The sequence below is a fragment of the Coturnix japonica genome, chromosome 1 (assembly GCF_054131305.1).
Source record: "Coturnix japonica strain WE chromosome 1, WE-NBRP24, whole genome shotgun sequence".
NCBI lineage: Eukaryota > Metazoa > Chordata > Aves > Galliformes > Phasianidae > Coturnix > Coturnix japonica.
The window spans coordinates 21126226-21152613 of record NC_140663.1 but is presented as its reverse complement, the minus strand read 5'-3'; positions in this window follow the sequence as shown (position 1 = coordinate 21152613).

The following is a 26388-nucleotide window of genomic DNA, read 5'->3' as shown; positions in this document are numbered from 1 at the left end:
TGATTATACTGGTGGCCCCCATCTGGACCCTCTCCAACAGCTCCGCATCTTTAAAGTACTGGGGACCCCAGACCTGGACACAGTACTCCAGGTGGAGTCTCATAAGGACAAAGTAGAGAGGGACGATCACCTCCCTGTCTCCACTGTTCACCCCTCTTCTGATGGAGCCCAGGATACCATTGGCCTTCTGAGCTGCAAGTGTACAGTGCTGGCTCACATTAAGTTTTTCATCCACCAGAATTCCCAAGCTCTTTCTGCAGGGCTACTCTCAGAACAGTCTCCTGGGCAAATTACTAAACTGGAAGTCATGAGATTTATACTCTGTTCTAAAACTTTTTTTCAACTTCCTGTAGCACGAACATTTTTTTTTTTTTTTCCCAGTAGTTGAAATAAATAATTTATATAGTCTAAATTTACTCTGTGTACTAAGTCTAGGCTTGTATGCTGGATTTTGGCATCTCTTCAGGGACATTTAAGATGATGTCTAAGACGCTGCTACAACATCTGAGTCCTCAGGCTCACCAACAGCCATAAAACTTGTTTCTTCCTCTCCTAACAGCTGTGACATCTGACTTTAATCCCAGTTTGTGGGATCACATATCGTTAAAATTTGCATAACTGTGAAGCTATGACACTTACTAATAGGGTCTCCTGTCAAGAAACTAGCAAATGGCAAATGACACAGACAATTCAAAAAGCAAAAAACTCAATATGAGACATGAACTTAAGGCAGAGGCTTGCAGTATGACCACTGAATAAGAACCTGTCTAATGAAATTCAGCTGTTATACTCTTCTGTATTTACACCTGCATGTGCACAGACTGGCCAAATAAGTTGTGGATGCCCCAACCCTTGGAGGTGTTCAAGGCCAGGGAGAACAGGACCCTGGGCAGCCTGGAGCTGGACCTAGGTGATCTTTCAGGTTCCTTTCCAATCCAAGCCATTCTATTATTCTGCAGCAAACAAAAGTTGTCATTCAAGTAACACCAGAACCTCCCTCCACTGACTGCCAGTATGAAAATAATTTCCAGTATTTTAATTTGAACAGATAAACATTAACTGCAGTTTTCCAAATACCTTCCTGGAAATAATCTGGTTTACTGCTCCAGAGTTCATAGCTATGTGGACAAATAGATTCCTAAACTGGCTCCAGGCTCACTAAATAAACAGAAGCTAACAGCTAAAATATTTCAGGAGCAACTCACTGAACTACTTTGTACATTTCAAATGGCATCCTTTCATACAAAAATGTTGATTGGTAAGGGTGATTTACCTTTTGTTTTTGAGATATGGTAGATAAGGAAATAAATTATAATACCAAATTTCAACTCGGTTCAATATACTTCTTAGATTTATTTAAAACACATTACTTACATAAAAATACTACACAATATATTGTGGTTTTTTTTCAGTATAGGTGATATATTGTCTACAAGAACCCTAATAAACACAAATATGGGAAAAGTTATGATACAGTAATTCAGAAGAAAAGTGTAGAGAAATCTACTCTTCCCATCAAGTAATATTGTGTTGGAAGCAACAACCATTTCCCAACAGAGTCCCTTGTGTGAAAGGATTTACACCTGCATGTAATCAAGCAGTCTAGGGCACAGGTGAAAAGCAGTTTTTATTGGCCTTCAGAATTTAAAAAGCATTAAATTTAAATCTTCAGCTTTGATGTATGCTTTAAATTACAAATATCTAACTCCAATGTAAAGTTATACACTTTAGAAATAAATACATCTCTATTTTTTTTAATGTAATTTTTTCAAAAATTAGCTTTATCATTCTGTTTGCTAATCCATTTACTTTTTCTGGTGTCCTCTATGAAATGCAGGCCTGCTGTCTCTCAGATAAATGTATTCATTCTATCTGTTGCCAGAGCCCTAAATATTTTGATGGTTTAGTTGAAATCATTTTATTGTTTTTCATTTAACTTTAAAATATGCTCTGTAAATATTTGAGTAGCAATGATTCAAAATAAAGAAAGTAAACAAAAAGAACATACTTCTTTTTCCCCATCCATTATTCAGTCAGTTTTCTTTACACATTTTAAATGACATTAAATTTAATAGTTTTTTCTTCTCTGAAAGATAGAAAGACTGAATACACAAAATGACCTATACAAGCAAACCTATACGAGAGAAAACTTACAGTGCTTTAACTGAGTTGTCAAATGCCTTCTGGACTCTTAAGAAAATACATGGGACGTATTATATTGCAACAAAAGTGATAAGAGCCCCAGCACACAATATATGAACATTTTAAGGATCTTTAATGATATTCTTCTGTTATTAGAGAATTAAAAGATATAAGCAAACAATCAAAACCATACCAGAGTTTATTCTTAGACTGTAAGAGTAGGTCCTACTCATGATACGCTGTACTCTTTACTGAACTACGCATGTCCCTCAAAATTAAATAGTTGATATTGTGTTCACTGGCAAATACTTATATCAGATATCTCTGTCAATTCCAGGAGAGATGATGCATAGAATAAAAACCTCTCATGTAGCCATATGCTATTCATTTGTGCCCTGATTTTGAGTTGTTTAGTTTTGAGGAAAGAGCCATTTTAGTCTCTGTTTGTACAGTTCTCATAGCCATGACTTTCTGATTCCTGAAGAGCTGGCAGCTGCCGGGTCTCGCTCAGCTTCTATACTGTTATGCTCTCGTTAGTTGAATATTCACTTACTTGTGGGGCTTGTGTAATGACAGAAGAAAGCATTTCAAGTTATGCCAGATTTTTTATAAATATTATATTTTGACACCAGACATGTACAAAATAAATAAATAAATAAATGGAAAAGGAAACACTGGTTAAAGACTGAAACAGTAGATAAGAAACAGACTACAGATTAGGCTGAGGAATCAAGTAGTACCACAGACTCCACGTGTCACATAGGGTGTTCTGACATAGTGATTTAGAAATCAGGCAATGATCTGGAGAACAAACACATGGCAGGAATTTTGCATTCATCAGCAGCTCCTCCTCATCATTCTGTAATGTACTTTCTCAAGAGAAGGCATTCTAGACAGAGCTATGGAATTTGCAGATGCTAGTTTTAATTTCCCTTTCCATCATGATAAATGGCAATATCTGGGCTGACCAAGTTTGGTACCTGCATTTCCCAATTGTGTTCTGCCTTTATTCCATATAGAATTAATTCAGATCTGTTTGATCTGAATGGTTCAGTTGATATCTGACTTAGTGAAGTCATCCTCCCATCCAGACTCTCTATATAGCCAATAAAGTAAGACTACGCTAGTTTCACATTCTTAGTATGTCAGATGTTTTGTACTCTAAAATGAATTTATCTCCCTGGCTATATAGTATCCAGGGCTTGTTAGTTCTGTCAACATAGCTAATCAGGTTCAGTAGCTCACATAGATAGTTTAGATCAGATCCAACTCTTCGGCCTTAGCTTAAAATCTTAAGTACTTAAACCAATAGGAAATGAATTAGTGCCTTGAGAACAGAATACAGAAACCAACTACTAGCTAACTAATTCCTAAATTAGGACATTTCAGTGTCTTCCAGACAAGATTTTCTAGGACAACTAACTATTCAGGAGCTTGTGCTCTTAAATAAGTTGATTTCAGTTACCAGTGTGAATAAACTCCTTCCAGCTTCACTTCTTCAGACAGCCTTTCTTTATACTTTGTCAGATATTCTTGACATCTTTTATCACAAAGAGTTATAGTAATTCCCCAAAACAATGAATTTTTAATATTAGTATTATTACAAAGCATTTGTCCTTTCTAGATATGTGACACTAAACAGAATCAATCCCACTCAAGTTGTGATGGAAAGAGCTAATTTTCAGCCTATGCATGACTTCCATCAGGCAGCTACTCAAATTAATATGAGGTATGAGGACTGAAAATGCTAGCAGTCAATGGAAAAATCCATTTCTGAATGGCTGCAATAATAATTTAGAAAATACAGTTGTGATCAAGTCTCATGTTAATATACTTCCTGACAGCAGCTGAAGTTAAAAAGTTGATCTCCATACAAGCACATCCGTATATCTTTCAGCAAGTTCTATTTCAGTTTGATATACTAGAATAACTTTTCCTCCCTTCTCCAACAAATTTAACTTTAATCAAATACACTTACTTTCAGGAGAATTAGACCATGTTAGTAATATTATTATTCTTTCTACTCTCTTCACTCCAAAACATTACAAGTAGAAAAAAGAATGAGACTTTTCAGTAAAATCAGCCACATAGAATCATTAAGATCAGAAAGGACCACTTAGATAATCTAGTCCAACCATCAACAAATCACCATCATGCTGACTAAAAAGTATTCCTTAGTGCCACATCCACACATTTCTTGAAATCTTCCAGGTACAGTGACTCCAGCACCTTCTTGGGCAGCCTGTTCCAATACCTCACCACTGCAAAGTTCATTTTCAAAAATGCAGACTGCATCACGAACACATCATGGGTTTGTGGAATTCCAAGTAATGTATAGTAGAAAATTTGTATTTACTAAACAATAGAAGAAGCCATCTTTGTTCCCCTTTATAGCAACTTATTGGAACCATACTTATTAGGTAGTTTGTATTAAGTACAAAACTACAATCTATAGTGACTGTCTTTTAGTCTTTTGCAAGTTTTGAGGGCAGAAGTTTCAGTTCTAAATCTTAGATGCTCATTTTAACTAGCTGATAATGTGAATAATATTTGTGACATTCTTAGGATCTCCACTGTGATGTTGTTCTGTTATTCTTGCTTGAGTTTTTCCTCACTGTGATCAGTTATCACGATATTAGGGACCCTAAGTGTAGGTGATACAAATATATAAAATTTTTATTGCATAAAAAATTAGTTTACATAAAAGAGAAACAAAGAGTGCAATCTTAAGGTAGAATGAAAAAAAAAAAAAAACCTTCATTATTTGAAGTAAAATTGTCAAGTTCCAATCTGTACCACGAAGCCAGTTATCTGTAATTTCACTTAATTATATGACCATAGAAGGAAAATTACTTAAGCTGTTCCAAGTTAAGAAAATAGGCTGCTGTTGGATAATATATGTAAGTTTGTTCAATACTTAACCTTGAAACCATTACTGATCACATTTTTCCTTCCTCACGCTTCTGTTAGTTGCCATTCCCAACTCTGGGGATGTGCCTAAAGGAAGGATTCTGGAGACTTACAAAAGATCATTCTGTCCTTTATGCAGTCTGTCAGTGCTCCTGCTTCAGAACTCCAAGAATGGGATTCATCTCTCATAATCTCAGTAATCTAAGGACATCAGATAATACCCAGACCCTGTTATAGTTAATACGGAGAAATAGGTAATAAGATGTGTGAAGCAGGGCAAATCTTCTAATAGTTAAACAACAAAAAAGATAATTCAGTAATGACTTTATGCAAAGCCACACATTATAACTAATGCAACTTCCTCTGCTGAAGAATCATTGCCCAGAAGATTAACAAATTGAAATCTGTTGATCTCCAAAGGGTGAAAATATTTTTGATCATTTTCTCTTTTCCCAGTAAATCAAAGTATTTCATCGGATGAATCTCTACTGACCTTACCAGCATAATGCTGTAAAATAGTCTTCTAGAAGAAATATTAAATCCCAAACAAACCTTTCTGAAAATGAAAACATTGATAATGATCAAGAGACTATAGAAAATATTTCCCTGATCTAGATACACTCAGCATTTTTGAAATTTCTAGTTAAGGTTCCTGTACTTGAAATTTTTAAACAATACATACATGATACTACATTTTTTTCCTTGTTTCTTTTTAGAAGTTCAGTAATTCATCCCAAGAAGTATCTGGTCAATCAGGTTAGTCTGTACAAATTTGGCAAATGTGAACTCACATTAATTTGTGGTCGAAGACTGATGTCCTATAGCAAATTTTTATAGTAAATATGTCACACTTTAAAAGTAAATCCTGTTTCCTCTAACCTTACTAAAACAAATGTTTTCTTACCTGAAAACAAGCAGACAAGAGCGAGGAAGAAAAAGATCATGAAAATTTAGTTTTGCTTGGATTTAATGCATCTGAGTAGTATTTAAAAGATTTAGTGCTATGCTTATGCTTAATTGTTGGCTCAATATTTTTACACTAATTTGCTTTGCTTGAAAAAAAGTCTACTTATTCCTGCATAGAAAATTCTTGAGGTTAATTTGTCTTTTTGAATTTCTGATTACATCACAGACTATTTAATGCAAAATGTTGGGAGGATTTTCTATCTTGACTTACGGTTTTGAAATTACTGTAATTTGTATGGGTTCTCTTATCTTCACACAGTTCACTCCCTCTGTGTCTTGTTGTATAAAATGCTGTCACTTCTATTCAAATTAAAATTGCCTAAAATGTGCTCCTCCTCTTGTCTTCCCATCTGAACTGTCGAGATATGATTCTAATAAAAGTATACCTACAGTCTTTTCTGTTGTTCCCATCAGCTTTATAACTACCAAAATAAGCTGATTTGTTTTTGCACTTGGGTTTCCAGCACTCCTTCTCAGAAGTCACAGGGGCACATGACTTTTCTGTTATTTGAACTAGAATAAACAGCCAAAGAGGGAATATTCCAGCAGTGATCTCCCTTTTTGTGTACTTGATAAATTCAGTGGTTCTACAGCTTTCAGATCCTGCACTTGGCAAGTTTATCATCACTGACTGTTGTGTTAGACCTGCTATAACCTTGTTGAAAGACAAACAGATCAGGCATCGAGCTCACTGTTTCAGTAAAAGCACTGCTGATGTAAAGATTACAAACACTTAGCTTGTTTGGAGTTTGGCCAACTATACTAATAGGTGCATTTGTATTGAAAGTGAATGGCTAAATACCATTGCACTGGTGCCAAAGTAGTTTCCACTCTTTGGAGGCTGCTAATTAAAGGTCACATTCCTAAGACTAGAAGGTGTCTCTTTCCTGATGTCCTGTTGCAGCTAATGTTGTTAAGTATTCATTTCATGCACTGGGCATATTGATGAAATAACTTTCTATGCCCATACTGAAATTTTTTAGACAAATTTAACCTCAGCAATTTTCTGTTTTCCTTAACTGAAAATATATGCAAGCCATTAAAAACATCAAGTCAACACATTTTCACGATATTTTCTCTTTTATTTATTTTGGAACAAAGAAGAGTTTTGAAGAGCTGAATGTACCACTCTGCAATGGGAATATTCAAAGATACAATGTGAACGTTCAAGTAGGTACTATGCAGCAACTATTTGTTTACTTTTAATGTATCTAGCCACAAAAATATATTTAGAAGGTAAAATATTTACAGAGGTTCCTGTTTCCACAGAGTTCAGTAAATTTATGTTTCTGATGGTGTGTTGATCATGCCAGTACTGTCTGCATTACTCAGAATTTTTCCATGCAATAGCTCTGACCATAGCTCCACAGTTCCACTACATTACAGCTAAGTTCATCCTTCAGGTGACAGGTATCAGAGTTACATGTCTCATGTAAGGAAAGCAAAGAAGGTTACCTATATAGTTATTCTACTATAAAGAATAACTATACCTATAAACCTATATAGTAGGTTTATACTATACCTATATACCTATATAGTAGAATATAAATATTCTACTATAAAGAATACCTATATAGTTATTCTACTATAAAGGACAAAAACTTTACTATCATGTTAGGTCACTGACAGAGTGGCTTGACAGCTAAGCAGTGTTTATCCTACCATCCAACTGTTTTTATTTTTAAACAGAACAAGAAAACAATTGTTACAGAAAATGAGCACTCATGCATTAGTGTAGAGTTAACAGATCATGGTGAGCTATTGCCTCCAGCTTTTTATACTTACATATGCACTGAATATAAGGTCCACAGAAATCCTTCATATTTCTTTAAATCTTTTTGTACTCTTTTGGTATAATTCTCATTACTTGTATGAGACAGAGAAGGACATAGTCTATATTCTTTTAACAGGAAAAAGAACACATGGAGGAAACTTTAAAACCATTTTTTCTTCTGTATGTGTAAGACTCTAAAGTCTTTCTGTAGCTCCTCAAAGTTGGTACTACATAAGACTTTTTGTTTTCAGACTAAAGATTCCTGCCCTTTTTTCTTTGTATAAACAGCAGATAAGAAGAAACTAATCTGTTCTGCTCCCAAAAAAAAAAAAAAAAAAAAAAAAAAGCAAAATTGCATCTAATGTTTACCAAGTAATACCATATGAAGTATACAGAAGTAGGTCAACAGTCATATATAGAAAGGTGAACTCACTCAGGAAGTGATCTCTAGCAATACAACACAATACAATACTTCCTCACAGAAAGCTTTCTGGAGAGGCCTAGGGGAGACCGTATTGCTCTCTACAATTACCTAAAAGGTTGTTGTGATGAGGTGGAGGTCAGCCGCTTCTCCTTTGTAACCAGTGATAGAGTACTAGAGGTCTCAAGTTCTGCCAGGAGAGATTCTTACTGGGAGTTAGGAAAAAATTATTTTCCATGAGAGTTGTTTGGTGCTGAAACAGGCTGCCCATAGAGGTGGTCGAGTCACTGTCTGTGGAGGCGTTCAAGAAATGTTTAGATGTTGTACTGAGGGATGTGGCATAGTGGGGAAATGTTGAGGTAGGTGGATGGTCAGATTGAATGATCTCGGAGGACTTTTCAAACCTTGGTGATTCTATGACATTCTTCCACAGACAGCCTCAGTGGGCAGCCATGGAAACAAGCTTCCTAAGCAGCTGCACCTGGAGCTGCAAGGCTTTAAATGTAGGAGGTTTTTCAGAGATATAATTTATGAAAATTTTTAATTTGTTGAAGAATTTAATATTTGTGTCACCGGAGGAATCCACACTTTTCCTAGGATACATCTTACAGCTAAAAATCAGCAACATAACAGTGTAGAAATCTCACTCTATAACATCGGCACCCAACATCAGCAGCTCCTGAAAACAGTGAAGTATGATTTGTTGGTCCAAAAAATTCCCGGTGCATCTGCATATAGGCTCTTATCTATCTGGAGACTTCACTGTGTAGGAGACTGATATGTTGCAGACAGTAGCCAAATGGATTCTTTGTAGTTCTGACTGCACAGGGATAATAATAGCAGGGATAGTATGTCTTGTCAGAAAGTGAGAACAGTACATCTGAACCATTTCTGGCCGACACTAGAAGTGAACATTACTTACCTGTATGTGGGTGGAGTGTTTGTTTTTTGCTTTTTTTCCCCCCTTTCTTTACAAATTTACCCCAATGGCTACTTTCTTGTTTTCAAAAATGGTAAGCCTTGCTCAGTTACATATCTGTTCACCTAGGATTTCAAGTGGTCCAAGAGCTTTAAGTTCAAGCCTCGAGTCAGTTACCAGAACTGGAGGGAAGTTTTGGAGTTATCAGTCAACATCAATGCTATGTTTTGTACATGCTCTAAGTATTTTCCTGTATTTCATGGCTTTAATTCTCTGTGAAGTTGATAAGGAGGGAATGTGTCTATGCATGGTGCTGTGAATCATTCTGCTAGGCTGTACCTAGTTCTAAGACGATGTGAAACCACTTAACCTATGTCTGCTCATGGTGAACTAAAATGAAATCAGAATCCATTCAATTCAACCATTCCAAATTATTATACTATATTTCAGTGCCATCTGAAGACTGAAAGAAGAAGTCACACTATTAAGCATGATCAAGTTATGTTGTTAGCAGGAGAAGCACATTTTCCTAGGTTACTGAAATATTTCATTCCTTGAAATAAAACTCTCATGCCTGGTCAAAGTTATTGGAAGGCTGGAACACTTATGCAGAACTTGCCAGAAAAAAAATCACTAACATAAGTGAACATTATATTTCAGTGAAGAAAACAAGTAAATGGGAAGGTAAATAATTCCAAAACACTGAAACACAAAATTGTTTACTTTAGTCCAAAAGAAGGATGATGTGATGTCTAGTAAACAAAAATCCCGAATTAAGCAAAAATAACACCTATAATTTCTTTGTACTCAGAATGAGAATGTAATGAAATGATTCACTTACCTCTGTTTCATGATAATAGGCAACAAAATGATGTCTTTGTTGTTGTTATTGTTGTTTTTCAAGGGCTGTCATCTTAAGATTAAACAGGATCTTTTTTTATACCTTTTTATTAACAGTACAGAAAGATCAAATTCCAAGGTTTGCAATGCCAGCTCTGAAGTTTTCTCCTTGGTGGGCAGGTGCTATGCTTGGTGTCATGATAGAGAGAGCAAGTATTAATGTTTCAAACAACTCATGCAAAGAAAACAAGTGAGACTTTTAAAGTCATCTCTACTCTCTTTTTCCCTCTAACATGTGAGCTCTCCTAAGTGGTTTGCATTTGCTTCTTTTCAGGTCATTTAGTTTCTTTTCTTAGCCATTATTCATTAAATATTAAATTTAAAGCGTTTGATCAGGACACTCACAGCTGGCAATGAGTCTGATCTAAACATTTTATCTTACCAATTTTCTCCGTCAATGCAATTTCTCTTTTACTGCTAAATGAATTATAGGAGATCACCATAGAGAACTAAAGAACCTCTAAAACTAACCCAGTTTAGATTTTAGTTTAATTTACAGATCCAATAACCTCCATAGATTCAAAACCAGGAGAATTATCATATACATTTGCAAATTCAGAGAACCCCATACATTTCAATTTAATAGCTATGATGTTCCAGCAGAGTTCAGAATCTCTTGCCACCATTTTGTAGTCCAGACTGCTTCTTTTTTTTCCAGATTTTCCAGCATTTATATGTAGAAGAAAAAGTAATGAAAGCTGGAATGACTGGGAAAACCAAACTGGGAGAACAGGCCTTTGTCCCCCCTTTCGCACTGCAGAGGAAGAAGGAGGTTTGGAACTAGGCTAGGTAGCAACCTAGCAGCTAGGACTCTTAAATGTCAGACAGTTTAAACAGACTACAAGAAATACCCCCACTGCACCTTTTTTGATAATCAATACCATTAGACACTCACTGACAAAATGTACTACAATGAAATGCAGCTGTGTGAGTTATAAACTGTTCTTCTATTTGTATCTACTAATAATTTGTATTTGCTTCTAATTCATTCCTGTCTTATGGCTATATATAATGCTATCATTGCATTTTTGTTTCCATTTTCTTCTTGTCTCCTAATGACTAGGTTCTTTTTTTTTTTTTCTTTTTTTTCTTTCTTTTTTTTTTTTTTTAATCTAATCTCACAAGTTCTGTTTTGTTGCCATTTCCCTCATTGTACATGGAGGGGGCAGTAAATGAACGGCTGTGTGGTGAGTAGCTACTGCTGGATTAAACCACAACTTCATACCCTTCCTCTGCATGCCACAGTTAGAATATTGTTTAAGAGTAAGCCCAGCTATTCCCTGCATCATACCTAAATTCATCAATGACATAATTTCAACCAATTTTACTGGAATAACTCAAGAGCTGATAAAGGATCAATGCCTATATAAAAAAAGTATATGCAATTTAAAATTCCATATGTGCAGAGAAGTGTTTTATAGAAGACTTACCTGTATTTACAATGCAAAATTTTAACACTTTAGCATGTGTTCTGAGCTTTTCCATGGGAATAAGGATAACAGCTCTTAATCTCTAAAGTGGCCACACAATTTCATATTATGGGAGTAACTCAGGAATAAAAGGCATACTACTGCTCATTCCATCAGTTCATCTTACTTTTAAGGACAGAGTTATGTACTTCTAGAAAGAGAACAGCTTAGTAATATTGGTCTAATACATACTGTTGAGGCTGTTTCTAGTAAAATACAAAGTTTATAAGACTGTTACATTCTATCTGACACATTCATTCTAATTGCCATTAATTCAGAAATAATTCTGGCTCTAGAGTATTTAATAACCATACGTTTGGAGTAATTTTGTGGTTTTGTATATCTTCAGGCTCTTTATCAATTACATTTCCTGCAGCAGACTGCAACAATTCAGTCCTTACACTAAATAGATATTTCAGTTCAGTTTTAATGTATAATAAGAAACACTGTTTCTTACTAACAAAACAGGAAAGATCTATTTTTTTTTTTCATTATTGGTTCCAAGCTAAGAGCATGTGGCCATATTGGAGTGTACAGAAAATGGCTTCAGGTGCCTAATACTGTTATAATTAGTCATTCATCAGCTATCAAATGTGAGGCATAAGTTGTGTCCACAAAAGCATCTTCCATTAACACAACTGTACTGTACTTAAGTAAAAATTCAGAGGAACATCCCTCAATGTTAATGTGCAGAATGAAAGAGAAAGCTGCTCAGATACATAAGATCACAACATGGCAGCCATTTTAGCAACACTGTTCAGAAGGGATAATTCGGTTCTTATTGAATTTCTTTATGCTGAGTACTTCTAAATCACCTATGTCTTTATTCCTACAGAGAAACACAGCTTTTTAATGTCAGCACACTGATGAGTTACATAACAATATCACTAATAGAGCAGGATTTTTCCAGATTTGTATCTTGTTTTATTCACTCTTCAAATGAGTTACACTAAAATCTATTTTCTGTCTGCCACACACTTATTACGCATATTTGTTACAGGGCCTCTCAAACTGGTTCCATGATATCCAGTTTAGATTCAGACCCTGGAGTACAGGGTGCACATACAATTCAAGTTGACTGAAGCCAAATTATCAATACATAAGCATTCATTTGCTGTTAAGCAAAGTCCCTGGCATGAAAGGGTATGTATAGATATATACAAAACTGAATATAAAAGATGATAGGAGGAAAACCTCTAATATATGGTCAAAGTGTGAGTAGGAGAGAAGCCAGTCAGATGAGCTATATCCTGTGCTTTTGTCTGGGATACAGAACTGCATCAGTGTGTCAGCCTTGTTTGTGCCCAGCTGAACAGCCACATACTTAAATTCATACATATCCAGCAAACAGCTAGAATTCATATTTGATTATAAGTTATTTAATATCTTATAGACGTAATCAGTGTAAATTAAACATGTGCTTAATTGTTTTACTGAAGAAAACCAGAGTGGTGAACTGGGTCTCATGAAACCCAAAAGCAGAGCAGTCACTCAAAATAGGAATTCCTTCTCCACTAAATACGTCTATATCAACACTTCTTACACTCAACATTAACTCTCTCCTGCAACCTCTACATTACTTAGAGGCTGACACACATTCCATGGATCCTAAAAACTTAAGTTTCACAAGCAAGATTAAAGGAGCTCTCTTTACTTTGTTGTTTTGCTTGCTTTTCTACATTAACAGCCCAAAGAATTATTGCCTAATTCTTCAATGGAAATTCATCTCTTTGTGCATATGTGCACATGTACCACTTTTACCAAATGAAATTATTTTTTTAGAATATCAGGAATGCATTTGCTCTTTTGATTTCCATCACTTAGAAATTTTTGAGATTCAAAAAAGTACTTCATCTAATTAAGATTTTCTCTGAAAATGTGAAGGAGATCACTTAGGATTCAATTTTTAAGATGTAGACATTCTCCATAAATACTCAGTGTTTCTATTTGTCAAATTTTATACAGATTTTCACTCTATAGTCACTGCCTGAGAACTGCTTCTAAATAAGATTTTTAGAGGACTAGTATTTTGTAACATCTGGCAAGACCCCTCTGATCTGGAACAACCGGTTACATAGGCCTTTTTCTATGAAAGCACTTCTGTGTGGGGGCATTTCCTCAATAAAGTAATAGTTTTTCATTCTTTGGTTCTTTATTTTAGAATCTGTGCATTTACTATTCCATTGATGTGTAACATAAAATTGACTAAGGGCCCTGTAGGGTGCTGTAGGGCTGCTCAATGAGCAGAGGCTGGGGCTGCCCCTTAGGCACACTCAGCTTACCTTGATCTCCTGAAACTCAGCACATCTTAAAATGCAGTAGTTTAGTTGCAGGAACACAGATTCCTACTCTGTATTAAATTCCCATTTGGATAAAGAGAAGCTTGGGGAGATTCAGTGTACTGTTTCCTTTCATCCACCAAATAGACCCTTCATTCCTTTATATCCAGAATGAAGCATATTCTAAATTGATAGAAACAGCAAACTACTTAAAAAAACCAAGATGAGCATTTAATGTACATTTTTAATTCAAATACATATAAAAAAAATTTATGTAATTGTTTTTAATATGATAATTGCATTGCATTCAAAATATTCTAGGAACTAAACTCTAGAACTTGCCTACTATTAGGAATTTTTTAAGTAGAATTTTAATTGAAAAGATACATATTTTTTCCTGTTTGTTCTTTACCTTGATAATACTTCAGATCTAAAACAATTAAATTCAGTTACAGGTTGTGTTATACAAAATGAATTTAGGCAGGATGAGTGAGAAGAGCTCAGACTATAACATCCTACACTTTACTTGTGCATATTCTATAAGACAGAGATTCTGGTAATATATAACAATAGCAAATGGACGTAACTTTAACATTCCAAGCAAATGCTGTTTATATCAACTTCATTGCGCAGAATCTTTCAAATATGAGAATCATACCATTCAAATTATGCTTTCCTTTCATTTTTAAATTATTTCCTTTTAAAATGTAGTTTATATAACCCACCTCACTTGGCAAGAGAGAAGAATATAATACTGGTGTGGATAAAATGGAAGTAGTGTGTATTATAGATATGAAAAATGCTGCTACTATGCATGTAGTTTACGTTCATGGTTGAGCTTTCCTCATGATTTTTTTTTTTATAACTTGCATGCTTGTTTTCTGACTTTTCGCTTAAAAATATAATACATATTTATTTGTATTTTATTGTGTATGGATTTGCTTCTTCAATTGGGAAAACAGTTAATTCTTTTTTGGCAAATGCTCAGGTTTGTATCTTATGTAACAGCTCTTTTCAGAGTTTGAATTAGCATTTTGCTTAGACAAGATCTGAAAATCATTCCAGCTTTATTGACATAGCGAAGACAAGATTCAAAATTGAACATGATTTTTTTAAGCCTAGGCAATATCTCAGTATTATAAACATTGCAGTATTGGCAGTGGCTACGGGAAGTTTTCTTGTAAAAATTACCTACAGATATCCTGTGGATAGAGGAGCTGATTCTCATCTTTTCTGTCATTCATCTAATATGCTTAAGGTGTCCTAAGGCTACAATCAAAGGGGTAGTGGAAAGATTGAAGATGGTGTCACTTTTGAGGAATCTGGCATCTTGGTTCCCCTGTCTGGATACTTACAACAGAAATTATGTTCCAACTCTGCAGAGCAGCAGTTCCAGGTGTTCCCATATCCTGCCACGATCCTTACTAGAACAAAATCCATATATGAGGATCAGAAGAGCCTCTGACAATTAAGAGACCAGGGTTGTGGAATACTCTTATTGCATATGGTCAGCCATGGTGTAAATAATCTGCTTGAAACTATCTGGAGATTAATATTTTAATCTGCCTGAACTGAAAACAGTGGAAGATGATTCATATGTCACGCTGGAATTCCATCTACTCTTCTAAAGCAGAATTGGGTTAGAAGTAAAGTGCAAATCCTAATTTCATAGGCAATATCTATTGTTAATATATGACAATGTATTCACAGTCTGATATCAGAAATATCAATAGCATGGAATCTCTTTACAAAAAATGTGCATTGACTTGGCTCCATGTTACTATCCCCTGAAGCAGGTTCCATCATGAGTGTTTTTTATTTATATTACTTATTTTTAGTACTGCATGTCAAAATTCCAATTTAAAGACTTACTATGTCTCCATTATTAATTTGACTTAATTATAATGTAAGGAGTCTCCTTAATTTCCAGATATGACTATGCTCGAAATAAGACTGATAAAACTTAGATGTTGCTATAAATATTGTGTATTATGCAATTCACTTTGGAACTGAAAGCTTAATTAAACTTTCAAAAACAAACAAAAAAAAATCAAAATTTAACTGGAATTAGTAATGAATCTTACTGTAATGAACCTTCTTGCCCATCGCCTGCACAGATGTACAGATAGAACCTGTGAAAAGCCAAGAATCTTTCCTTGCAAATCCATGTCTGGTTTTGGTATTTTATGCTACCAGAGTTGAATGGCAATTTCTGATTCAAAATACATTGCTCACTGAAGGGTTTTCAGGGTAGTAATCCAATGGATGAATCCTAGTATTTTATTCATGTCATATATATTCCAAGACCCTGAAGGTTAAATCCCAGAAGTGAAGCTAAGATATCTTCTAGAAAGTGCACACTCAAGTAAAATTGTTTTCCAAGATTTAAGATGCCCAAAGAGTATTTTTGGAACAAATATGTGCTAGTAATTGTACTTAATAATTCAAAAATCAATAATAAATTCAAATGCATATACACAAAAAAGCATGTATTACATGAGTCACTAGTGATAGAAATAACATTTTATCTATTTATAGTTTGAGAGCTTATTTGATGTCCGATTTTGGCAAAAAAAAAAGTGTAAACTCTCATCCAAGTGTTCTGCATCATGGCCCTGTGCTTCAGCTTATCATCAGTTCTCCATTAGTTCACTGCATAGTAGAACACCAGCATATTGATTCAATTCCCAGACATATATATGTAAAACATCTGCTAGTAGGAATATGGTGAATTTACAGTAGTTTATTTTGTTTTGTTTTTGCAGTTTTCCTTACATAGAAGAATTAATGGTTTCATCTTCCTTGCTCTATAAGATGCAGGAAGTCTATGATGAAGATAGCACAAAGCCAGACTGAACTGAATGGCTGGAAGTCAGCAGGAGTTTCTCACCGTCTTTGAAAATATAGCAGGGTCAGTACTCTATATTGAATCATTTTGTATGCTCTAAAGCAGTGAGGCTCTATGACTTACATTAACCTTAACACTTACAAATTCATCATGTTTTAGACTACCTAGTCACAGATGCTATGGAAATGAAAATTAGGTACAAACAATCAAGGATAAGATTCAGTTCAAAATGCAGTGTTTGTGTTACTGCTGCAAAAGTAACCCAAATTTCCATCACAATCCACATAAATCAAGTCAATATCCTAAGTGGAGCCAAGGCTGGGATTCAGATACAAAAGCAGTTCAGACACAATTAGTTTCTTTTATGCACACGTATCTATTGCCATTGGAGGTACTTTGGTACATATTTCCTTTTCCCCTGCTTCTGATGTGGGAAAGCATGATTATTTAGCATGATTATTCTGCAGGTTCTGGGTCATACATGCTAGTCCTGTAAGGATAACTCAGGTATGCTAAGGCATCTCCAGTGACAATAGATTCCCACCTGAACCCTCCTTCCATTGTCAGTAAGAGGAAATCTAGCTAGTTGATATTCACATACAGACACCCAAATTTAGGTTATTTTTCTTGCTATTTAAACATTCTATTCTAAGATAGAATAGATCCCTGATATACCAATGAACTCCACTGCCTGGCACTAAAATGGTTAGAGGGACTGAAGTAGCATTGTTTATTTAGCCTGGAGAAAACAAGGGTATCTAAATGGGCATCCAACTTCCATTATCCAGAAGGGAGTTATAAGTAAGGTAGAGCTGGACCTCTTTGATTATTCAAAGCAAAAGGTCAGGAGTTGGTAACTACTATCTGCAAAAAGCAAAATTCTCATTTGATAAATTAATCACTGTGGCAGCAGTCAAGCACTGGAAGAATCATAGAATCACAAGATTGGAAAGAACCTACAAGATCACCTAGTCCAACTGTCCTCCCTTTACCATACCTACAGAAAAACCACTAAATCATATATCCTAGCTCCCTATCCAGACACCTCTTGAGCACTGCCAGGGATGGCGACTCCACCACCTCCCTAGGCAGCCATTCCAGTACCTGACCACTCTCTGAGAGAAAAAGTTCCTTATGTCCAGTCCAAACAACATCTGATACAACTTGTGGCCATTTCCTTGCGTCCTAAATCTGCAGAGAGATGTGATTAAATTTCCCTCCTTGGAGATTTCCAAAATTCCAGCCTTGGGCCATCCTGCCTTCAGCAGTTTGTTGAATATGCCTAAGCCATTTGCCCTCCTCCAGTTAACTCCTTAGGGTAAAAGGGTAAATAACTGGGAAACCTTTCCACCAAAACCACAAAGAACATTTTACAGTAGACTTTCTCTCACTTAATTTATATTTATGCCTATTTGAAAGTTGAATGTCTTCAGAAAACCTGCTGTCCAGTGATGAGACAGTCTCATGCATTCTCAGATCTTGAATAGGTAGCAAATGCCAACTTTCAAAATACTCTCTACAGGTCCAAATGCAATTCTCAATTTACGGAACTATCACTGAATAGACAGGTAGAAAATAGAAGAGCAACTCCAATAAAAAATACATACCACTAACATACAAATAAGTGTAAATTGTTTTCTAAGTCTCCTGAAAATACATCTCTGTAGAAAAGAAAGAGAATAATGTTGTCCTATTTTTTTGAACTTCTAATGTCAGAAAATAGATTAATTCTCTTCTTGTCATTTTTATTTTATTTTCTTCCTTGTCAGGGAAAAGACATTCAATTTATGATAGAGGGCAAGCAATTGAATAGTGAAATTTATATTTAACACTGGCAAGCTAACACTGTAACATGCTTTTGAGGGTTTTCAGAACTATTTCAGATTCTTTGGTTGTATGATGTCATTAATATTCAGCCCACATTGGAAGAAATCAGAAAGAGCCATGTTACAGTTTCCACTGTGCTTGTTTGTGAACTGAAGCATATGCTGACATCCTGTAGTAGAAGCACCACAGTTCATAAACCTGCTTTTCTCAGATTATGCTGTTAGAATATAAATGCTTGAGACATTTTACTCAATAGGACTGTCTTCTATCATTTTGCCTTCAAGAAAAAGACAACTAACTTAAAAATAATTGCAGCATTACATTAATTTGGAGCAGTTATTTTATAGACATGGTGATTGAGGAAGAACAGTGTAAACTGATGTATACATCATGTTAGAAATTGCAAATCTCAGATGGTAAATTTGGTTGTTGTATTTGTGTTGGATGTAAGAAATGAAAGTTTAAATTCTGCTTCTTTCAGATAGCTTTAGAAGGGGGATTTGAAGCTTGATATTCTTAAATAATTGTCCTAATCACCTCATCACTTGTGAACACTTTTCTGATTTTCTGACAGATAGAAACTGAAGATAGGAAAGAATTTTTTTCCTAAAATCCAATTTTAACTTTGCCTGCTGCAGCTTTGTTCCATTCCCACACTTAAATTGTTATGTGTGGGCCTGAAGGATGTTTTGTGCCAGGATCACCCATATACCAGGCATTTCAAGACCACATAAGTATCAGAGAAGCAGTAAAATTACTGCTTACTACTTTCTATGCAGTCACTGAATTTTAGAATAGAGTTCACATCTGTCAACCATGAATGGAGATAAGCTTGTATCACCAGCTAAGTCTTATAGTCAGACTCTCCCCTCCCTGAGGGATTTCCTACTGGTTGTGTTAAATGATTCCAGGAACCATTGGAACCACCTGTAATTAAAAAAAAATATTTTGAAAAAGAAAAATCAGCAGGCTATCAAATGGAACACAAAGTTCTAAGTAAACAAATCACAGGAAATAACAATAATTACCACAATTATAAGATATTAGTATTCAAAGTACCGAAATTTTGTAACCATATTTATTTTCACTTATTTTCTGAAGAAGTTAACATTTAAGGTGTGTGTGTACTCATTCCCTTTTACAAATCAGCTCAATAGCAATGTGAACTGTGAATTTTTTAACTGTCTATCTGTTTTACTAAAAAAGAAGCAATTATATCAAAGAGCAATTGGGTACCTGAGGATGACTAGAATGACTGATAATGACTAGGACCCTACTAGTTTGTAGAGATGCTATATGGGAGGTTGCTGGATAAATAAGAGACTTCTTATCTCATTTATACGGCCGGTACACACTTAAATCCAGATAATAAATCTCTGATTTATTTTTATTTTTATTTTTATTTTTATTTTTATTTTTATTTTTATTTTTATATTTTTATTTTTATTTTTATTTTTATTTTTATTTTTATTTTTATTTTTATTTTTATTTTTATTTTTATTTTTATTTTTATTTTTAAATCAAATTCTAATTCTAAATAAATCAAAGTATTTTGTGATTAGAGCAGTCAAGCCCACTCAGACTACTGACGAAAACTATGCCCCAGAATATTCTAGGAAACACAAACCACAAAACTATTACAACAAAGGCAGTTTTTTTTAGACCAATGGTCTAAAGATGAAGCATATTCCTTGAACCTGTTTTTCTTATAGTGGTATTTCATTGAAATCATATGTTTAATACTTACCTGTAAGTGAAGTTAAGTTACTTTACATTGATTTCCCCCTCTCCCCCCTCCTCTTATTTTAAAAGACAGTATTAATGTCTGCCTGTCCAAGTTGGCCTCTAAGACCCCATGCACCCTCACTCACTCTCTTGCAGTGGTACGGAGGAGTGAAAAAAGCCTAGAAAACTTTTAAAATATAGACAGTTTAATAATACATTACATGGAATATCCCTTAAGCCAGCTGGGGTCAGCTGTCTCATCTGTATTCTTTCAGTCTCTCGCCCTCCCCCAACCTACTTGTTGAGAGGCAAAGCAAGAAATGAAGGTCTTGATACTTCACAAGCACTGTTCAGCAGTAGCTAAAACATTCATGTACTATAAACACAGCCATGGTCACCATCCTGAAACATAGAATTATATGGACTAATTTCACGGGTTACCTAGATTTACCTATGCCCGTGACAGGGGGAAGCCACCCCATAGGGCCCCCCCGACCTGGAAAGGAAGGGAAAAAAGGGGAATGGGATAAAAACAGCAGCAATCTAAGGAGGAAAACTTATTTTACTAAAAATGATATCGGAATACAAGATAACACAATATAATATAATATAATTGAGGCTAATAATTTGGAAAAAACAGAGAGAGTCCCTGAAAACCGAGAGGCCTACTGTGAGCTGTAGGTGACACGGCTGGAATGCTTCCCACTCCCCGAGAAGTTCGAGAGAGAGAGAATTCCAGCCTGGGAACGAGATTATATAGCATCCTGGTCCCGTAACTTATTCCTGACCGTGATGTTCTCTGGGATATGTAGTCTTCTGTGAACTGCACATTCGGCAAAATCATCCATGCTTTACATGATGTTATGATGTGGAATACTGATAGCAAAATTACAAAATTACAAAACCATGACAACTGATGTGAAGAAAATTAACTGTGTTCCAAACAAACACAATATGTTTGATATTCATTGTGTTTGCTGGAGTTCTTTTCACTTTCACTTACTTCCAAGTTACTGTCCAGGCAGCCAAAATATATGGTGTAGTCGTGCTGATAAATATAGCTATTATTAATTTAGCAGTTTTTGTCTTTTTAAAAAATTTGTTCCTTACATCTTTCTATTCATTTTCACTATTGATTTAATTGATGAGAAATTTGCTTTCTAAAAACATTTTTACAGACTACTTATATTGATATGGGTCAAGATATGCAAAGGTAGATACGACAGAGAACTGATAAGCTTCCCCTCCCTAGAGAAATTTCAGCCCTTTAAAAAGGAACATGTTGCTTAAAATATAATGTAATCCAGCAAAAAAATTTTTAGAACTTAGATACTTAAACAAAATAAAACAAAGAACACCTTGTAAATGCAAATGTTGCAAAGGAAATTGCTTTTCTTTATCTTTTGTTTGCCTTCCTACTGAAACCGAAAGTGATTTGCCTGATATGCATTATGTACTATTTACTGAGCAGGTGTCTTGGAAATCGTACTATTTTTATTAGTACCAAATGCAATGCAATGAATTAACTGTTAATATCTGCACTGTAATTTTTTTTTTCTCCAACAGTTTGGCTGTTTAAGAACATCACATCCCTGTTAAAATATCATATGTAAGTGTATACCACTGCAGGAGATAAAGTATAGCATAACTGTTTAAATGATTCCTGATAATCATATGCTTCCGAAGCAAGAACTGAAACAGTGATATTTTTCAGTGATCTACAGGTTTAGCTATTACCCTCACTTGGTGCATCAGGTAAATATTGCATTGATTTTTTTGAAATGGTATTTAGATTGTGGCCTTAATATAAGAACTGAAGTGTCTCACTAAAAGTACTCTTTATTCTCTTGGATACAGCAGCTGGAAATTCTATTTCATTTTTTTTTCTGCAGCAAGATCCTGTCCAACAGCTTTGTCTGTAAAGCAAAGCATTCAACCCATGCATAACTTCAGTACAATCTGACAACTCCGTAAATACACAGGATTCTTGCTTAAGAAATCATATTGCAAAGACAGAATGATAGCATTCTTATAGCCATGCTACATTTGGAATCTTGTCCTAGATCAACATCATTAAATTAATATTTTACATTTCAGGGAAAACTATGTAATCACAGTAAAAGGCAAAATAATGTTTAAAATAATTTAATTTCATATTCAAGATTTCTTCTTGGATAACAAGCTGGAAATAATTATCCTTCCCCTTCAGATTTTTGTTTTTCTTTTTAATTTCTGCAATTTCCTGAAAATCGCTCTCTTCTTGAGAGTAGCTGCCTACTGAAATCAGAACTTAAGCATTGTTCCATTCTTAAAAGAAAAAAAAAAAAGCTTTGTGATTCAGCAGTATTATTTAACTATAGGCTTAGCACTCAATTATCTCTGTTGTTAAGTCATGGAAGAGAAGATTTTTAATTACTTGCAATATTTTTTGAAGAAATCTTAGTGTGACTTTAGGGAATAGTAAAGGACAAAAGTACAGTACAAACTTTATGTTCTTCATAATTCTGTAATAATGCCTTTTATCTTAATAAAATGGGCCCAAAGTTAATTGAGCCTTTTAATGATACAAAGTGTTTTGCATAGGTCAATGAATATTTCAGCAGAGATGCAATTGGTTAGTTGAGATAGAACAGTGGACATTTAAGCCCAGACATTCCAACTTGCCGCTGACATACATGTCCCTATGAAGTATTACTAATTTCATCAATTTTTCATAATGTTTAATTGTATTAGAAATTAAGCAAACTCAGCTTCTGCTTGCCAAATTTCACGGATATGTTTGAGGTGATTGGTGATACCTGAAGAGAACACCACCAGTTTTCAAGAACAGTTCCTCAAGGCATCAACAGTTTTAAAGCCTGATAGTTTGAGATCAGACTATAGATATCAAAAATAAAATCATGAGACCTTTGTTAAAAAAAAAAAAAGAAAAAAAAAAAAAAAGAGTATGGCTTTGATTAATAAATAAATCAAACTAAGTGCTGTTTTACAACCTTTAATCACTATTCAGAGAACATTAATACTGTTGGCTGACAACAAATTTGGTCTTTCCTGTAATGGCAGCTATTAAATCCATGAGAAATCAAGTCATTATCCATTTCATACCAATTACTTAGATACCTTGGCTAAGCACAATTAATATCCTACTTTGTTAGTGGGACCCACAATAAAACACAGTAGCTGTGACTTGGGTCAGTTTAGTAGTACAAGCATTACCTTTGTGTACCACCTTAGTGTTAACTGAAAAAAAAATTTGTGATAATTATGACAGTTAAAAAAAAGGAAAAATGTAGTTCTGTACAGCACCTCACATTACTAAAGATAGTTTCATGAAGAGAAAGATGTATGACAGATGCTTTGGAAATAAAACCTCTCTTGAGGAGGACATGTTTAACAGCAATTACTTCAAAATGTATTTTCTTGTCACATCAAGGCAAACATAGTTTATGCTGATATTTTTCTGAAGGAGGAAATAAAATAAAATAAAATAATGTATATATATAATATATGCTATATATATATATATATAGCATATATATTATAATAATAAAAATATTTCAGTGAGAGGGAAATAAAGTTGAAGAATCTAGCCAGCAAACCAAAGTGTTACATCACATCCTAGTGCAATTAATTTGACCCTGACAAAGATGGTCTCTTTGAAGTACTTGTTAAAAGATCTTCTGTCATTTACTGTAATAAATTTTTGCAAGGAAGCTTATTCAAAGTCATACCAGAAACTTAGTCAAATTTGCACTGAAGAATAAATATGCCCTGGTTTGGGCTGGGATAGAGCTAGTTTTCTTCCTAGAAGCAGGTATGGTTCTGACAATGCTAATAAACCACCAATGTTTTAATTGCTGTTGAGCAGTGCTTACACTGAATCAAGGACGTTTCAATTTCTCATGCTGCCCTGTGACTGAGAGTGGGGAATGCACAAGGAGCTGGGAGTGGACACAGACAAAAAAACCCCAAAAACCCTGATCTAAAGTGTCAGGGTCAGCTTGAACATGAAACTAAAGCATGAAACAGAAGAAACTATAAAATTGGAAGCATTTTTGCATGGTTGGGAAATATTAGCAACAAAATTACATTATGTTGGTTATTTTTAGCAATGGCAAAGCACACAAGAAATGTCCCAAAGTAATGTAATGTAAACATGCAATTAGATTCTTTTTTAACTAAACTACATTTCCCCTAAAACAAATAGCATTAATATTTGTAAGCCACTCAGAGTTCCCATAGGAAAAAAAGAAACTATAAAAATGTAAATTTTTACTTTTCTCACCATACTGGTTAATATAAATACTATGTAGAATGCTACTTCCAAGGCATTTTTAATGTATAACTTTTTTTTTTTTTTTCAAAATGAATTATTATACACAGTCAATTTCGGACAAAACAAATATTACATGTAAAATGCGTACTTTAGAATACACAATAAATCTTTCAACAAATGATTCATTAGAGGAGAATTGCATAAGACTCTCTGCAGCCACAATGTGAGAACAGCTCCACAGCTACAGTGTGCCATTTGATTGCACTCTGATTCCTTCATAGTATTACTGAAGTGAGGAGATTCTAGCTTTCTTAAAAAAATATTCCCTATTCTCCATCTCAGAAATCTGAACCTGTACCATTAATTCATTTTAGTGCATTCTTCCTCCAGTAGTGGTGTTTTAAGCAGATGCCCACAGATCTGAATTTGCCATGTGTTCCTCTGCATTGTCTTGACTCATCCCAGTCTTTTTGTTTTACTTCAGTTCACTTTAAAATGGTCTTAAATTTGACTAACATGTTACGCTGAATTGATAAGTACATATGTAGTGGTACATGAAGATTCACTAAGTCTCAGTTACCATCATCTAACCTTACATGACCTAAGCATATCAGGTACAAACAACCAGAGAGCACAAAATGTTTTATATCTTGTTACCTAACCTCTGCATTTAATAAGACTAGATGCTTTGCTAGTGAAATTGAATTGGAAGGCTAAGCTTCAGTGCAAAAGCAAAAGCAAAACAAAAAAAAAAAGACTCCCAGGATGTAACGATGAGTTATAAACCTATGGAATTATAGAGTTACAATAGAAATGCTGATGCAGTCTTAGCAGTTATATGAAGATAGCAAACTGTAATTGCTCCTAGTATTAAAGATTTGAACTGGCTGTGCATTTCACAGAATTGATTTTGCAATCTGGTTGTAGCTTGTTTCTCAAGCATTGCATCAAACCATGCATGGTTAAGCAAAAAGATTATTTGTGATTTTTTTTCTTATTTTTTATTTTTTAATACATATAACAGTCATGTATTTTTTATGGTACTGCTTGAAGTTATTTCACTGTTAATATTACAAACTGCTACCTCTTCTCTTTGACAACACAACTTCTTAATTTCCTGAATAAATTTATCTCCTCTCACGCCTGAATTTCTTGTTCCTTGGTTATTTCTAGTTCAGACACATTTGATGTCCAACTTTTTCACCTAATAAGAGATACAAGAGATTATACACACCTCCTTTCCTTCCCAGCACCTGCTTTTTATAACATGAGCACTATGAGTGGAAGGAAAAGTAGCCATTCCAAAACTATAACATCTTGCATATATGCAAATGTTTATAGAGATTAGGAAAAGGGATAGAAATGGGTGGATGGAATAATAACTCCAGCTCAGGGTCTGTGATGCTCTTTTGAGCAACCTTTTTATGCCAACCCTGGGGCAAGGACAGGTAAATTCTTCTCTCTTTCTGCTATAGTGAGAAAATAGTTATTGTATGCAAGAATTATAATCTGCTTTCTTCTTTGTATGTGAGGAAACAGCTATGTACAAACTAGGATTATGTCAGAGTCAGAATTATCTCCTTAATGTGTGGAAATACAAGTATTTTGATTTGTGAAATATCTGAGATGACATATCTAGGATGACCTTTTTCCTACATCAGTGAACACTCAGAAGTGACCTATGAGTGTCCATGAAAATGAGATTGTTATTCATTTTGTTGAAGCAGTAGCTTCTGCATTTTACTGTAGCCCAAAATAAAAATAACATGTTCTTCTTTTTCAAGTATTACTGTTAAGTCCTTGTGAGTATTTTAGTAACATTTTAGACATAGCTCTCAGTATTTTTCTTTCCTGTTTCTGATAGTTGATGCAACAGCCATGACACTAGATGGGTATCTGTCAGATTTAATTTGAGTTGATTCAAAACTGTAA